Source organism: Halichoerus grypus, chromosome 9 (assembly GCF_964656455.1).
Source record: "Halichoerus grypus chromosome 9, mHalGry1.hap1.1, whole genome shotgun sequence".
NCBI lineage: Eukaryota > Metazoa > Chordata > Mammalia > Carnivora > Phocidae > Halichoerus > Halichoerus grypus.
The window spans coordinates 110,805,019-110,821,538 of record NC_135720.1 but is presented as its reverse complement, the minus strand read 5'-3'; the positions used below and the strand labels follow the sequence as shown (position 1 = coordinate 110,821,538).

The following is a 16,520-nucleotide window of genomic DNA, read 5'->3' as shown; positions in this document are numbered from 1 at the left end:
CCCCCCATCTCTCTTTTCTCTTTCCCTCCCCAGGCAGCCACTGTTCTAATTTTTTCCCCACTGCAGTAGTTTTGCTTGTTTTTCTTTTTTTTAAAATTTTTTTATTGTTATGTTAATCCCCATACATTACATCATTAGTTTTTGATGTAGTGTTCCGTGATTCATTGTTTGTGCATAACACCCAGTGCTCCATGCAGAACGTGCCCGCTTTAATACCCATCACCAGGCTAACCCATCCTCCCACCCCCCTCCCCTCTAGAACCCTCAGTTTGTTTCTCAGAGTCCATCGTCTCTCATGGTTCGTCTAGTTTTGCTTGTTTTTCAAGTCATGTAAATGGAATCATATGGCATGTGCTGTTTCTGCTAAGATTTCTTTGACTCAATGTAGTGTTTTTGATATTTGTCAGTGTTGTATGTAGCAGTAGTTTGTTCCTTTTTATTATTGCGATTCTTTAGTATTCCATTGTGTGATTATACCACCATTTTGTCTATTCTGTTTATAGACACCCTAATTTGCTTTTTAAATAATAACAATAATACAAAAATCAATTACCCGCAAACATGACATCAGGAAATAGACGAGAATAGACTGTAATTTTCTTGGATAACTTTATATTCCAGCCGTGCTTTTTCCCTTGATTTGATTTTGGGTATGGTTTTGGAGATGCCCTATGAGCACCCCAGTTCCAAACCATCTCATCCATTATGTATTGATTTCTACTAGGGGATGATTTAAAAAATCTTAATGCATTTAGGTCACTGTGCCCTATTAAGGTGAATTTATTTATTTATTTTTTTTGCTAAAGCATGCCTCTTCTTACTCGTGATCCAGTTTCATAAAATTGTGCCCTTCTCCCTGAAGCTGAAGGCAGTACTGAGAACCAATATGAGAGTTTTGTTTTGGGAACCATGTGGCCCACTGTATTCCTGTTCAGAGACCAGTGTTCGCTTCATGACTTGATGTTTGACCCTATTTTTGCAATTAATTAGCATTTTCCTTGTTAAAAACCTTTACTGTTCCCCATAATCATTGGTAAATCAGACTTCTTTTACCGTTCTTTTCTGAATCAGACATCTGTCTTATGTTCCTTTAACATTTCCAAAGTCTGATAATTTTTCTACCATCAGTGTTCTACCCCTCTCCCCTCCCCACAAAAGTGATTGGAACATATACTAAAAGTTTTTTTTTTTTTTTAAAGATTTTATTTATTTATTTGTCAGAGAGAGAGAGAGCACAAGCAGGGGGAGCGACAGGCAGAGGGAGAAGCAGGCTCCCTGCTGAGCAAGGAGCCCGATGCAGGACTTGATTCCAGGACCCTGGGATCATGACCTGAGCCAAAGGCAGACGCTTAGCTGACTGAGCCACCCAGGCGTCCCCTGGAACATATACTAAAAGTTAAAAGATGTCTTTTAACTAATTCATACTTAATATAATAAGATTATTTCTTAATTTTGTATGTATTATACTGCTTTAAAAATAATTCCCTCTTCATTTCCTGCTCTTCAAGTTGCTATTATTGTGATGTATTCAGCATGTGACACAAAGGGTGATCCTTTGGTCATTTTTCACTAATCTGTTTAATGTGTTATTTCTAAATTTACTAATCTGTACTTATATTTTTCTATATCTAGTTTTTATGGAATTCCTATTTATCAGTTCATTTTGTATTTCAATTTCTATACCTGTATTTTTCTATGAGGGATGGAAGCTAAATTGGAGTATTAGGGTTTAGTAAAGAGAAAAACTTGATCTGAGATCATAGGACTCTAGTAAATGATGTTTTGGAATAAACATTAGTGGTTAAACTTGCTGAACGTTTTTTTCCTTTTAGGAAGTCTGTTGATAAATTGAAGGTTGGGAAAGACTCCTGGAAGTGCTTGTAGGTTACACTGAATTCTCAATACAAAACCTAAACAAAACCCTGTGATAATTGCAGAATCTTGTAGCTTTCCTTGTGGTGATTTCCTTTCCACTTTGGCACTTTACTTGATGTTGATTATCAGAAGCAGGATGAAATATTCTGAATTTTATCTTTTCCTTGTCAGTCTCTTGATGGAATTTCTTAGGAGGAAGGAATTGGTCTAGAGAGAAGAGACTAGAGATATGGATAGTTTGTGAAAACTTAAAGATACTCAAGGGAGGAATTATTTTCTTTCTTTCTTTTCTGACCTGCATCTTTGTGATTTGATTCACTTCCACTCTTTTTCATATACATCCGGTCCTCGTGCTCATTTTCTTGGGGTTGGGAGTGTGGCAGAGGCAGAGAGAACAAACACCTTGGGAAATGGTGTGCAAGAGGCCTTGCACAGGGTTGCTGGAGGTGTGGGGGGAAGTTCTGAAACTGTTTTCCTCTTACCTACTACCCTTCAAAGCTTGAAAGAAGGAAGTCAAAGCAGTTTCACAGCCCTCCACCCCTTGTTGGGCATTGTGCTAATTGGGAGTGCCACACTATGCAGGTGTGAGGCTAGTGGGATGAGAAGGAGATACAAGGTAGAGGGAACGTAAGCTGAACTCATTGTTAAAAATAGGTGCCCATTTAGGGGCTGACACTGTCCTTCATTCTCTGAGAGCATAGCGAAGAATGGCGTTTGCTATCATTCTTAATGTATCAAAAAGGCATTTAAAAGTTGTTAGGAATACTGTGGTTTGCATTTTTTTCAAAGGAAATATCTTTTTAAAATTTTAAAAGTATTACATGCTTATTTTCAGCAATTCAGAATTGTATAAAGCATAAAGTTGTCTGTTCCCCTCCTCCACAAATACTACTTTCCAGGATGACTACTACTTGGTAGGCAACCTTCTAGACCAGAGGGTTTTCTTTGGTGTTAAAGGGTAAGTGCATCATTTTGGTATACTCAAGGGGTTTTATTTTTATAACCTTTCCTTATGGAACCTGAATGATGTTATTTTTTGGAAGTTTGCATCTCTTAGGAGGAGTTAGGACACTGTGGTCTTTTTATGCTCCGAGAATTAACAGTGTATTTTATCCCCCAAAATTGTAACTCCTTTTTATTTCCTTTTACATTTTGGCTGTTGGTGTGGTTAAAGCCCTGAAAGCAGGAACTGTGATCTGGTGGCTGTTCTAGTTACCTGTTGCTTCTTAACGAACCACTCCAAAACTTTAGAGTCTTAAAAAACAATTTAGTATCATTTTTCACAGTTAGTTGACAGGTGTGGCTGGAAACTGGCGTAGCATATTCTGCCATATTCTACTGGTCATAGCAGTTAAAGAACTGCCCAAATTCAAGGGGAGGGAAATTGGACTCCATTTGTCAATGAGAGGAGAAGCAGTTTGGGGCCATCTTTATATTCCACTGGTGCAGTGGTAATCTTGGGAGGGAAAAGTGGCTGAATTACACAACATCTTTCTTATTTTCCTCTGGGTTAAAATTCTTCATGCCCAGGCAGAGTTCCGAGGTAAACATATTTTGTTACTGTTGTTGGCAGAGGGGTAAACATGAATAAAATTTGGGTATGGAAAAGGTTTTTAATGATGTAGACAAGAAAATAAACTCTAGAAATTCTAAAGAATAACAGGTTTCCTAGTCCCTCTCCTTCCAAGGAAGCATACTTCACTTATTCTTTTAAGAACTGGCTTGTTATATTGCTTTTTTCTTATGAGAACTGTGATAACTTTCAGATTTAAGAAATTGTTTTTTGGAGTAGGTTGATGAATTGCATGTGTCACCAAGAGAGCTGAGTATGTCAGTCTCCACTCCCTGAGAGGCTTGCTAAGCCTGACTTGTCCCTTCCCTGTAACTCAGTTCCCTCTAAACCTATCCTTTTATTTATTTTTATTTTTTATTTTATTTTATTTTTTTAAAAGATTTTATTTATTTATTTGACAGAGATAGCGAGAGCAGGAACACAAGCAGGGGGAGTGGGAGAGGGAGAAGCAGGCTTCCCGCAGAGCAGGGAGCCTAATGCGGGGCTCGATCCCAGGACCCTGGGATCATGACCTGAGCCGAAGGCAGCCGCTTAACCAACTGAGCCACCCTGGCGTCCCTTTCCTGGTTAGATTTTAAAAGCGAAAGGCTCCTTTTGGGCATTTGTTTTAGAACTTGAACTGCCCTGCCTTCTGGGCTTTGTGGAGTGTTCTCTCGCCTTTTGCAATTCTCTAATAGTATGTCTCCCATTACATACTCAGACCCTTATTAAATAAATTACCTCTGAAACTTTTTCTGCTTCTGCAGTTCATTCATGTTGGTTGTCAGTTGTTTCTCTTACAGCACTGACCTCATGTGTACATGTCTCAGTTCTTTGTAAGCTGTCTGAGTGCTGAGCCCGTCTCAGTCATCTTCATTTTTTCCACAGTGCCTCACCTTGTGCTTTGATTCAATTAAATGGAGTATACTCCTAGGTGCACTATCTTCCACTTGGCAGTTACTAAAAAGTGGAAGATGATAATATGAAGGCTTATCAAGCACTTAATAATGGCAGCTGCTGTTTCTTCAGCACTGTACGGTACGTACGCTCATTCTCCTGAGCTTGCTTGTACACTTCTGACTACTGTTGGAGGGTCGCACGTATTTCCTCTCCTGAATAGATGAGTAAGAGTCTGGCACTTGCTCAAGCACACTCACCTAGAAAGAGGTTGAGCTGGAGCTCAAATCTAGTATGTAAGTGTTATGAGTGTCTGAGGCAATCCTATAATTTATATTTGTGATTTTTATTTAGGTTCTGCTTTCAGAAGAAACAACATCTGAAGATGCAAAATATATTGAAAGATGATAATTGAATTCTTGACTTTATTATAAGAATTTCTTTACTGTTTCTGGTGATACATTAACCAGAGATTTAATTTGAAGCACCTGGATTTATATCATCCATTGGCAATATATTGGACATGAAAGTTCCTTTTTATATTTTTTAATATTTTGAAACTTAAAAATAGCTTGTGTAGCTTTTTGTGCAAGTTAACAAGTGCTGATAAAATCTCACCAGTTAGCTTCAATAGTAGACAGTATTTTGTTAGATAATCAGAGTACCGTAGACACACACAGAATGATTTGAGTGACTAATTTCTCAATTTTCTGTAATACAATACATAATTAGTACCATTCTGGATGCATAGGAGAGAAGTTAATCTATTACATACAAAGGATGCCTTAGGGAATAGGTCTGCAAACTTCTGCCCAGAACCAGATCTAGCCAAGGAACTTAAGATTTTTTTTTTTTTTATAAGAGCAGTTTTATGTTTTTAAATCGTTGAATAAAGAATATTTCTGTGAAAATTATATGAAATTCAAATTTCAGTGCCCTTACATAGTTTCATTGCAACACAGCCACTCTCATTCATTTACTTAACTGTTGACAGCTGCTTTGGAGCTCCAGTGGCAGAATTGAGTAGTTGTGAAAGAGACCACGTGGTCTGAAAAGCCTGAAATATTTACAGAAAAGGTTTGCCAGCTTCTGCCTTAGGGCATTAGTGTTTAATCCTCTCCCGTGGAACCTTGATTGAGAAAGGCTAAGACTTCCCAGAAGACACCTGTTAGACCGCCACAGTGTGCTTTGTGTTTGACGGGACTGTGTGTATCACAATGGTTTTGAGAATTGATCCTTTCTTTGCTCTGGAATGATGTTCTTTGTCACTTGGCTTTGACAATTGAAGCCAGAATTGAGCACCTAGGTTTTATTTTGTTCTAACGTGCTGAGTTTGACTAATCCATTGTGTTTGACACTTTGAAAAGCACTTTTTTTAATGGCTTACATTGAGATTTGCTTTTGAGAAGCTACTAATTGGCAGTTCCAAACTGGACAGATTGAGGCCAAGTAAAGCCTGTAGGTGCCTTTCAGGCAGCAGTGAGGTTTAGAATCACTTGCTGTCAACACCAGGGAATTTTATTATCATTTTCATATTTGAATTGATGAAGAATCATTGGATTCCTGGAGCTGCAGCCCTGAAAGGGGAGACTGGATAGTCTGCCTCTGGAATATTCCCTTTGTCTCTGTGGCCTCATCATAAATTACTCTCTGCTAACCTCTTTTTGGCTTTAGTTAAAAATCCTTTCTCTGGTAAGTTTTTAATTAGGAAATGCAGAAATAGAACTGCTTGGGTTGTCATAACTTAAACCAGCCACAGAACTTTTAAACTGGAGAGGGAGCTGTATAGCTTAGAAAATAGTTTATCAATGAAGACTTGTTTGAGAAAACAGGGGAGGGGAGTGATTTCTGCCTTAATGCTGGTAGTTTTGTATTATATGAAGCCAAAGACAATTATAGGTAGGAAGAAGAGAACTGTTGAGAAAGTTGTCAACTTCTTCCTTTAAATTTGTATTTTGTATGGAACTTTTATAACTTTGATCTAGTTTTGACAGGTGAGATTCTTCAACATCATGTTTTCCTGTAGAAGTCCATCTTTAAATACAAAGATCAACTCCAAGGTTTGACAGAAGTCTTAAGGCATATCAGCCAATAGTGTTGTAATTATTCAGATAATTAAAATAAACTGCCTTGGGACACCTGGGTGGCGATCCCAGGGTCCTAGGCTCGAGTCCTGCATCGCATTGGGCTCCTTGCTCAGCAGGGAGCCTGCTTCTCCCTCTGCTTGCTGCTCTCCCTGCTCATGCTCTCTCTCTCTGTCAAATAAATAAAATCTTTATTTTATTTTTTTAAAGATTTTATTTATTTGACAGAGAGAGACAGCGAGAGAGGGAACACAAGCAGGGGGAGAGTGGAAGAGGGAGAAGCAGGCTCCCTGCTGAGCAAGAAGCCCGCTGTGGGGCTTGATCCCAGGACCCTGGGACCATGACCTGAGCCGAAGGCAGACGCTTAATGACTGAGCCACCCAGGTGCCCCATAAATAAAATCTTTTAAAAAATAAAATAAAATAAACTGCTTTGCAAGTTGAGATGAATTAGCTCAGGTTCCATATTCCTACTGCCCTTCAGCAGTAGCAGCGGATGGCCAGAAAGTTGGAGTGAAGATAGAGGATCAGGGGAAGGGGTGGCGAGTACAGAGGTACTACATCCTAGAGTCAGAGTGCTCTCTCTCTCTTTTTAAAGTTTTAGTAATCTCTACACCCAGCGTGGGGCTTGAACTCACAGCCCTGAGATCAAGAGTCTCATGCTCTTCCGACTGAGCCAGCCAGGCTGCCCCGCAGAGCTGTCCTTTTAGAGTTGCTTTGTGCTATTTCTTTTTTCTTTTTGTCTCCCCTCCCTCCCCCTCGCCCCTTCTCTGGGGGAGTGGGGTGATAAGTAATTTATAAAAACCTATTTTCCCCAGATGATTTGCCTCATTTAATAGTTTGTGCTTGTGCCATTACTATTTTGATTTTTGTTTAGAATTTACTGTTTTAGATGAAATAGAGTTGTGATAATAACAGGAGAATGTCCCGAAGGATAGTTAGGGACTTAAAACTTAATTTAAGTGCCTTGTGGGCGGCTTTACGATGGTCCTGAGTGAGGAAAGAATGAGTGAGGCTTTGTGGGTTTGGCTCCCCTCTTCCCTCCTTTTCCATAGTCTTATCTAGGTGGTCTCTTTCTCAGTCATATCCCTTCCTCCCTGCTCCCTTCTGCTCTCCCTTGGTGCTGCCACTTTTGCCTGCTAAGGTACCTGTAAAATGGGTATGTTGTATCTAATCAAGAAATTGAGCAATGGATCATTACAACATTGCATTCACCGTGGGCACAACCCTAGTTAGGTTTTACTACCTCAGTAGGGACTTGTTTCTAGCCTGTGAGTAGTCTATCTAAAAGGGAAGATAGATAAGAATAAAACATAGATGACTGAAACATAAAATCAGTGATAGTTGTACATGTAAGTGTTAACAGAAGTAAGATGGTTTTCTTCAGTTGAAGTTCTTTGGAGCCAGTCAGGAGAGGCTTTTTTTGAAGAGGTGAGGTTTTCAGTCTGAGGAAGGATAGACAGATTAATAATGAGATATTTTAAATTGGGATTAGAGGGGCACCTGGGTGGCTCAGTTGGTTAAGCGTCCGACTCTCGATTTCAGCTCAGGTCTTGATGTCAGGGTCGTGAGTTCAAGTCTTGTGTTGGGCTCCACGCTGGACATGGAGCCTACTTAAAACAAACAGGATATCCTGGGATTAGGTATGGGAGTGGGAGTCAGTCAGTCAACAAATACTCTACTGTTCACTTTGTGCCCGACATGGTTCTAGGTAATGGGGATATAAGTCCCTGCCCTCATGTAGCCTACGTGAGGGTGACACTTAATGCAGCAGAGGGCATAGGTGGGGGTATAGTGGGAAATAGTCCAAGAAGTGGAAGAATGCCCGTCTTAAAAAAAAGGCCATGGTGAGTAGTTTAAATATGATTTATGAGACCACTGAAGGGCTGCAATATTGTTATTACATTATTTGAGAAAGGAGACTCTTTCTATAACATATAGAGAATTGGAGTTAAGGGATTTGACAATAGAGGCAGCCCCCTTCCCTCCCAAAAGTTTTCATTTGTTTTTGTTTTATTCTACCTTTTGGGGAATAAATTTCTTATGTCAATATTCAGTATCAAGGGACAGGGATGATGATAGAATTCTGCTTTTTTTTTTTTTTTTTAAAGGTTTTATTTATTTATTTGACAGAGAGACACAGCGAGAGAGGGAACACAAGCAGAGGGGGAGTGGGAGAGGGAGAAGCAGGCTTCCCACTGAGTAGGGAGCCCGATTCGGGGCTTAGTCCCAGGACCCTGGGATCATGACCTGAGCCGAAGGCAGCTGCTTAACGACTGAGCCACCCAGGCGCCCCTAGAATTCTGCTTTTAAGAGCTCTCTGAATTTAGTCTGGCTGCTCTTATTTTTGAGGGTTTTGTCTGCTACAGCAGAGTTGAAAGGCACAAATTATTTCCATGGTGTGTTGTAATCTTGAGGTATAAATTACATACAGATCAGGTAAATCATTAGGTACGTAGACTTTTATAACTCCTCATTGAGGCGCAGAGGTCAACGTCTTTATTAACTCCTTAGGTACTTGAGAAAGCATGGTGATTTTCTGCTTTGGCCTCTGAACCTTGTACAAGATCACATCATAGTTCCTTACACTTGCAATTTCCGTGACCCTGTTGTTAAATTCTCAGTTTTGCCCCCTGAAATTCCTTTACTTTTTCTTTTGAACAGAGTATGTTTCTTAGCTCTTTCTTCTCCAAACAATGTCCCAGCTCTCTCTTAGGCCCCACGGACTACCTCCAAATGACTCTGGCTGTCTTGTGTGTTCCCCACCCACACTCCGCGTACTCATTGCCTAATTAAGATGTCTTTGGGGCGCCTGGGTGGCTCAGATGGTTAAGCGTCTGCCTTCAGCTCAGGTCATGATCCCAGGGTCCTGGGATCGAGCCCCACATCGGGCTCCTGGCTCAGCGAGGAGCCTGCTTCTCCCTCTGCCTCTGCCTCTCTCCCTGCTCATGCTTTCTCTCTCTCTCTCTCTATCTCTGTGTCTCAAATGAATAAATAAAATCTTAAAAAAAAAAAAAAAAAGATGTCTTTGCTTATAAGAAACAATTCCTTAAAGCTAGTTTAGCAAGGGGGCATTTTATTTTATGATTATTCACTCATTCTTTCAGCAGACATTTATTGAGTTAGGTACTCTGTGTCAGGTGCTATTCTAGATATTCAAGAATACAAGGAAATCTCACAGTAACTCAAGAGCAAGACCCATGGTATATCTAATAAAACCTGTTTTTAGGGGGGCTCTGAGGACCTTAATAATAGCCAAGTGTTTACCCCTTAGTGGTTCTCAAACTTTAGAGTACATCACAGTCATCTCAAAGGCTTCTTGAAACACAGATTGCTGGGCCCCAGTCCTTGAATGGGGACAAATAATTTGCATGTCTAACAAGTTACCCAATGATGTGGATGCTGATGCTGCTTCTCTGGGGACCACACCTTTGTAAATTCCTTAGAAGGATTATCTAATTGATTCACTTGTGAACTACCCGTGGATGTTGTCTAACTCCCCTCTGCCACCAGGGATGTCTGATGTCCATCTCTCATTTAAAGAGCAAGTTTTCGGGGTGCCTGGGTGGCTCAGTCAGTTAAGCATCCAACCCTTGGTTTCAGCTCAGGTTGTGATTTCATTGGTTGTGAGATCCCTGCTCAGTGGGGAATCTGCTTGAAGATTCTCTCCTTCTGCCCCTCCCCCTACTTGTGCGAACTCTCTTGCCACCCCCCTCTCAAATAAATAAATAAATCTTAAAAAAGAAAATAAGGAGCAAGTTTTCTAGGGGGCAGTTACTCTTGAAGAGCATGAAGGTAGACACAGGCCATGAAACATGCTCAATAAAACATATAACCAGGGCGCCTGGGTGGCTCAGTCAGTTAAGCATCTGCCTTTGGCTCAGGTCATGATCCCAGCGTCCTGGGATCGAGCCCCGCTTTGGGCTCCCTGCTCAGTGGGGATCCTGCTTCTCCCTCTCCCTCTGCCTGCCGCTCTGCCTACTTGTGCTCTTTCTCTCTGTCAAATAAATAAAAACAAAACAAAACATATAACCAGCTGTGGCTGGTTGTGTGTTGCAGCCATCTGTTTTTCTATATTTTGGTTTCTCTTCCTTTTTTCCCCACTCATCCTTTCTTAGTCTTTGTGAAACTCCTGATTTTCTTTTTTTTTTAAAGATTTTATTTATTTATTTGAGAGAGAGAATGAGATAGAGCATGAGAGGGGGGAGGGTCAGAGGGAGAAGCAGACTTCCTGCCGAGCAGGGAGCCCGATGCGGGACTCGATCCCGGGACTCCAGGATCATGACCTGAGCCGAAGGCAGTCATTTAACCAACTGAGCCACTCAGGCGCCCGAAACTCCTGATTTTCTTTACAAAGTCTGAATGTGCTTTGGGAGGGGAGAGGTAGTTTATTCTCACTTTCTACAACCTTTTTTTTTTTTTTTAAGATTTTTATTTATCTATTTGACAGAGACACAGCGAGAGAGGGAACACAAGCAGGGGGAGTGGGAGAGGGAGAAGCAGGCTTCCCACTGAGCAGGGAGCCCGATGTGGGGCTCAGTCCCAGGACCCTGGGATCATGACCTGAGCCGAAGGCAGATGTGTAACGACTGAGCCACCCAGGCGGCCCCAACTCTTTCCTTTCTTGAGGTTTACACAGAGAATACACATTCACCTCAGTGATTCTCTCCTTTATTCAGACTAGTCAGATCTTCACAGCCAGTAGGATTTTTTTTGTGGGGGAGGAGTAGGATGAATGTTTTATTTTAACCTTGGCGAAAATGTTGGAAGCTGTGAGACTATTGAAGTAGTGCAGATTTGAAGTGGGGCTGGGGTATAAGAAATAGAATAGGTAAGATTGAGTAGAAAAAACCGTCCTGGAAAAATAAAAATGTTTTAATGGAAAAGAAACTTTCAGAATTAATTTCCAGTTTTCCCGAATCAGATGTTGTATAGACTGTCAGGGAAGAGGTGAAACACAGTGGTGAAATAAAAGAAAAGAAAACAAAACAGTACAGAACAGAAATGGCCAGGAAGAAGCCATTGGTGGCTTTTGTGTGAATTATTCAGGGTGATGATTAGAAAGATTTGTGATAAGTTGAGCTATCCGGTGAAGATTGTACTTAGTAGTAGTTTTCCCAGGAATAAAAAAAAGGAATATTTATTCCTTATACTAGACTGGTTCTTTCCAGAGTGCTTTTACTCTCTTAATCTTCACAAACAAATTGGGTAGGTGTTCTTCCTCACCATTTTCCTGAGGATAAAGTTATGGTAGACATTTGACTTGCCTAGGTTATTGAGGTCATGAGGCTAGGCCTTAAAACCCAAATCTAGCTCATTATCTTTTTCCTTGGAAATGAGGTTCTCTTACTATTTTCCAGTATTAGTTATATCTACCCAGCCAGAAGCCTGTGTCACCTTTGACTCTTTATACTCAATCTGTTTCGCACCCTTCGTTCACCAGATTGGTCTTCTAGCTGTTTCTTATATTTTCTTTCTCTCTCTTTGCCGTCACTGCCACTGTAGTTCAGGCAGCCTCTGTGTCTTGCTTGGCCTGTTACCTCTAAATGGAGCTTCTTGCTAGATTCCTCTGTTCTGTTTATTTGTGATCTTTGGAAAACAGACCCGTTCATGTCATTTATCCACCTTGGTCTGGCTCCAAACTGTACTATTTCATCTGACCTTCCACTTTCTTCATATACACTCTCCTTGAACCACATAAAACTGATGTTGTTCCCTACTTAAAATATTCTCTGAACATCTCCAAGTGTTAAGAGTACCATTGTGAATGGATTTCCTAATGACCCTGAATCTTAAAATAGAGTTAAATTGTCTTTGATATTCTTGCTTAAGAGGGCAAGGCAGTAAATTAAAATAAAGTTATCTGTCCAAGAGTTAAAATTGGGGAGGGTGGTGGAAACTGGTATTTACAAGGACAGATTTTAAGCTATTACGAAAGATTGCCTTTTTAGAACACTAAAGTGCTCAAGGATCTGACCAGCTAATGTTTTAGTGTAGTTGCACATTATTTGCTGTTCCTTCGGTAGCTTAATATATTTTTTATTTTGTTTGGATTTTTTTGATTAATGATTGATTCTTTAAAGCAGCACAGAAACAATAGATATTATACAGTATATGTTGTGGGTAAAATGTCCAGTTTAGGCATCAAAATTAGGTTTGTGATGACTTCTGAAGAATCATTAGAAGCCATTCTAAACATAATTTAGGAAGATCACGAAGCCCAATGTAACACACTTCTTGGTTTGGCTTATGTTCTAGCTCTGGCCGAACCAAAACTAGGCTGTGTGACGTTAGCAAGTTATGTGACTCCCCTGGGACTCCGTTTCCTTACCTCATAAAGGGAGTTGGAGTAGATAAGTGGGTGTGGGAAAGTTGAATTTGTTCCCTAGAGAATATATGACAGTGTCTGGAAATATTTTTAGTTGTCACCACTTGGTAGAAAGAAGTGCTAATGGCATTAAGTTGGTAGAGGCCAAGGTACTGCTAAACATCCTACAATGTAAAGTACAAGAATTACCTGGCAGTGGCTCATTTTTTTGTCTGTTCAAATCTAAACTGTACCTGTTTGCTTGAAGACTTTTTTTCTGCTTGGTCCTGTATACTTCCTGATTAAAACCATGCCCCTTCTGCTCTTATCCCAGTGTGGTGTCTTTATCCCCTCATGCACATATCTTGCTTTCTCCAGACTCCTTGCCTTCTCTCCCTTTCTCTCTTTCTGGAATGCCTTCTACTTCCTCCTCATATAATTATAATGTCTTTTTTTTTTTTTTAAGATTTTTATTTATTTGTCAAAGAGAGAGAGAAATAGCTCACAAGCAGGGGGAGCGACAGGCAGAGGGAGAAGCAGGCTCCCCACTGAGCAGGGAGCCTGGTGTGGGACTCGATCCCAGGACTCTGGGATCATGACCTGAGCTGAAGGCAGACACTTAACCGACTGAGCCACCCAGGCGTCCCTGTGATGTCTCTTAAGACATAATTTTTGTGTTCCCTTAGCATTTGGTGTTAATTTAAACTAAATCATAGTTCTTTTTTTTTTTGACTTTATTTTTTATTATAATAATCATAGTTCTTTAATTTCACAAGTTCTTATGTTTATTTCCTTAACTTGTAAGTTTCTCAAAGGGTTTCTACTCTCTGTAAGCTTTTTTTGCTGTAAATATTGTTGAGGGTTTTGGTGCTTTTTGAAATCTGGTGGGCTTAGAAAAGAGTTGTGAGAAGCTGATTGTGATAGGTCAGTAATATCTATTTTGACATGGCCTGCAGATTTCACTTTATTTATATGACTTATATTCACTTTCATTTGTATGACCAGAAATGTTCCAGGTTAGAATTAAGGGGTTCAGTATGAGTTGGTTCATTCATTGATTCTGCATTTAATACTTAAATGCAATCAGTTACACTGGTGGGATGGGTGGGAAAAGAGGACTGGGTAAGATTGTTTCATGGGAGACCAGGCTTGGATGGGGTTCCGTAATAGGTAGACACAGGGGACAACATGAGAGCCATTGGGCACAAACTAGAGGGCATTCAAACGACATCAAGACAGTAGCTCTTTCTGCCCATGGGTCCTGTCCCTGTGCTTTAATAAAACCACCTTTTTGCACCCAAAAAAAAAAAAAAAAAGAAGACAAGCCTTGCCTGTTTAAAAATTTTGCCAAGGGCTATACCTGAGCTTCAAAAAAGGAGCTGGACTTTTTAAACTTCTAAATTTTGCTGTTGTATGGCTTGACCCTGGATTTTAGAACCTAGTTCAAAAACTCTCATGACTAGAATTCAGTAATAGTATGACTAAATAATCTTTTTGGGTTAATGTAGGAACTTTAACCATACTTACAACATTAAGGGAAAATGAGGCCTGAGTTCCAAACAATTTAATTACAAACAGATTGTACTCTAAAAGGGAACTGCTGGTATATAAAATATGCTTATATAATATGGTTTAGTAAATTTGTTTTGTTTCTGAGTCTTAGCTCGTGAGCAGTGTAGTAGCTATAAGAAGTAGAAGAAAATACTGAAACCTTTAAGAATCTAAACTATTTTATTAGGCACTTGAAAAAATAAGTAGATTGCATAAGAATTCCTGACTGCCAAAATAAATTATTGAGGGGAAAGACTAATCTTATAACATCTATTGCATTTTCTGATTACAAAAGTAATGTTTGGTCAGGACAGAAAACTCAAACACATAAAATAAGGCCTTTGCCCTATTTTTTAGTGGGCTAGCCCCACTGTAAGTCCACCAGGCAGAGTGAAGACAGATAAAACATTTTCCTGAATATGCCTTCTTTAGGAAGGCATGAATTCAGGTAAGAAGCATATTACTGATTTAATTTCAGAATGTAGTGGAGGGCATATAGGACATTTTTATAAAACCTCCCTCTACTTTTTGGAGGTTCTTGGAGGAGGTAATGGAGGTCCCTAGGTTATGATAATGGATTTTCAAGTTTAGAGAAACATTAATAGTGATTAAAACATTTAGTGAACTTTTTGTGTTTGCTAGGCCCCATTCAAATGGTATTGCCATTGTCTCCTTTCAGCCTTAACAGCTCCATGAGATAGTTTTTAGTAACATTTATTTTATAGATGAGGAAACAGTCTCCGATTTAAGTTATTTGCCCAAGATCAGACAGTCAGGGTTGTACCAGGTATGTTTGATCCAGAACTCTCTCAATTATATATTCTCTTACTAGGGATACACCTGCTTCGAGGGTTAAAATTTGAAGAGAGGAGATTTTGTCAGTCAAATGAAAGGCAACACCTTTTCTTTCACTCTTGGGTGGCTGCAGTGACTTAATGTAAAATATGGGTTGCATTTCGAAATGAGACAGCATATGTAAAACTTTATGTAATATGAATATACACAGTGAATGTATTTTGTAGTTATTACTGCCTCACTCTTTGAGGAATAACTAGGAAGACTTCTTTCTGGATAGAAACTTTGTAAAATAATGACATTGTTCATATTCAGGTGTAATACTGCATTATACTCTTCTGAACTCTTGAAATTGCACACAGGATGATCCGTAATGCTCTGTCTTTTCCTTTCTTCCTCTTTTAGACCTAGTCCTTTCTTAAACCTTGGTATTTGTTCCCTTTCTTTTCCTTTTTTTTTTTCTCCTCTGTTGGCTCCCTTGCATGGATCCATGTTACTCTGTTTTCTGTGCACCTGATAGTCCATTTCGAGCTATGCCAGATACCTGCTTCTTTCAGTATTCAACACATTTAGTTTTTTCTTTCTGCTTCGGGTCACACTCAAAACTCCACCTGTTCAGTGAAGCAAACGCCACTTGCTTTCACTTTCCCTTATCTCCCTGTCAGGGACATCCTTCACCCCCACATGCATACTGTTTGTACTTAGGTTGTCTGTTCTGAATTCCTTAGGGCACAATCTGATTTTGTTCTTTTGATAGTCTTGCATTTATGTTCACCGCGTAATGCCTTTGTACTTTGCCAGTAATGAAATATACTTATATTTTATATATAATTTATTTTTAATTTAGATATATAAATATATTTTAAATTTGTTTATATGTAATAATTTTGTGAGGATATATTTAATATTAATTAATATGGTGAATACTGTACCTAAAATGCAATCCATGGTTATAACTGTCCTTTTTACATGTTTGGACAACTGTATTAGAAAATCCAGAATAATGGAGTAATAAAAATAGTCCATTTTTAAATGTCCTTCAAAATAATCTGATGAGGATAAATATTGTTTATTAACAAAACTGTTCACTTGTTTTTTTTTTTATTTAAGATTTTATTTATTTATTTGACAGAGCGAGAGAGCACAAGCTGGGGGAGCAGTAGAAGGAGAGGGAGAAGCAGGCTTCCTGCTGCGCAGGGAGCCTGATGCGGGGCTCCATCCCAGGACCCTGGGATCATGACCTGAGCCAAAGGCAGACGCTTAACCATCTGAGCCACCCAGACGCTCCTAAAACTGTTCACTTGTTAAGGGTAAAACACTGCTGGGTTTTGTGGAAACATGTAAAAGAATAGTCATGATAAAAACTCTAGTTCTTGTATTGGGGAGACAGTTACTTTTTACAAGTGAATCTAAAGAAAACACTGTGGAAATAGTGTAAATAAATATTCAAACCATGTGGG

At 39.5% G+C, this 16,520-nt stretch overlaps 1 protein-coding gene and 1 non-coding gene across 3 annotated transcripts in view; one reads left to right on the top strand and one right to left on the bottom strand.

Moving 5' to 3' along the window:
- ZFAND3 (zinc finger AN1-type containing 3) overlaps positions 1–16,520 on the top strand; it is a 333,302-nt gene that overhangs the window by 26,394 nt on the left and 290,388 nt on the right. The window lies entirely within an intron of this gene.
- Positions 7,021–7,093, bottom strand: TRNAK-CUU (transfer RNA lysine (anticodon CUU)). Its single transcript has one exon. It is a non-coding gene; the product is annotated as a tRNA-Lys (tRNA).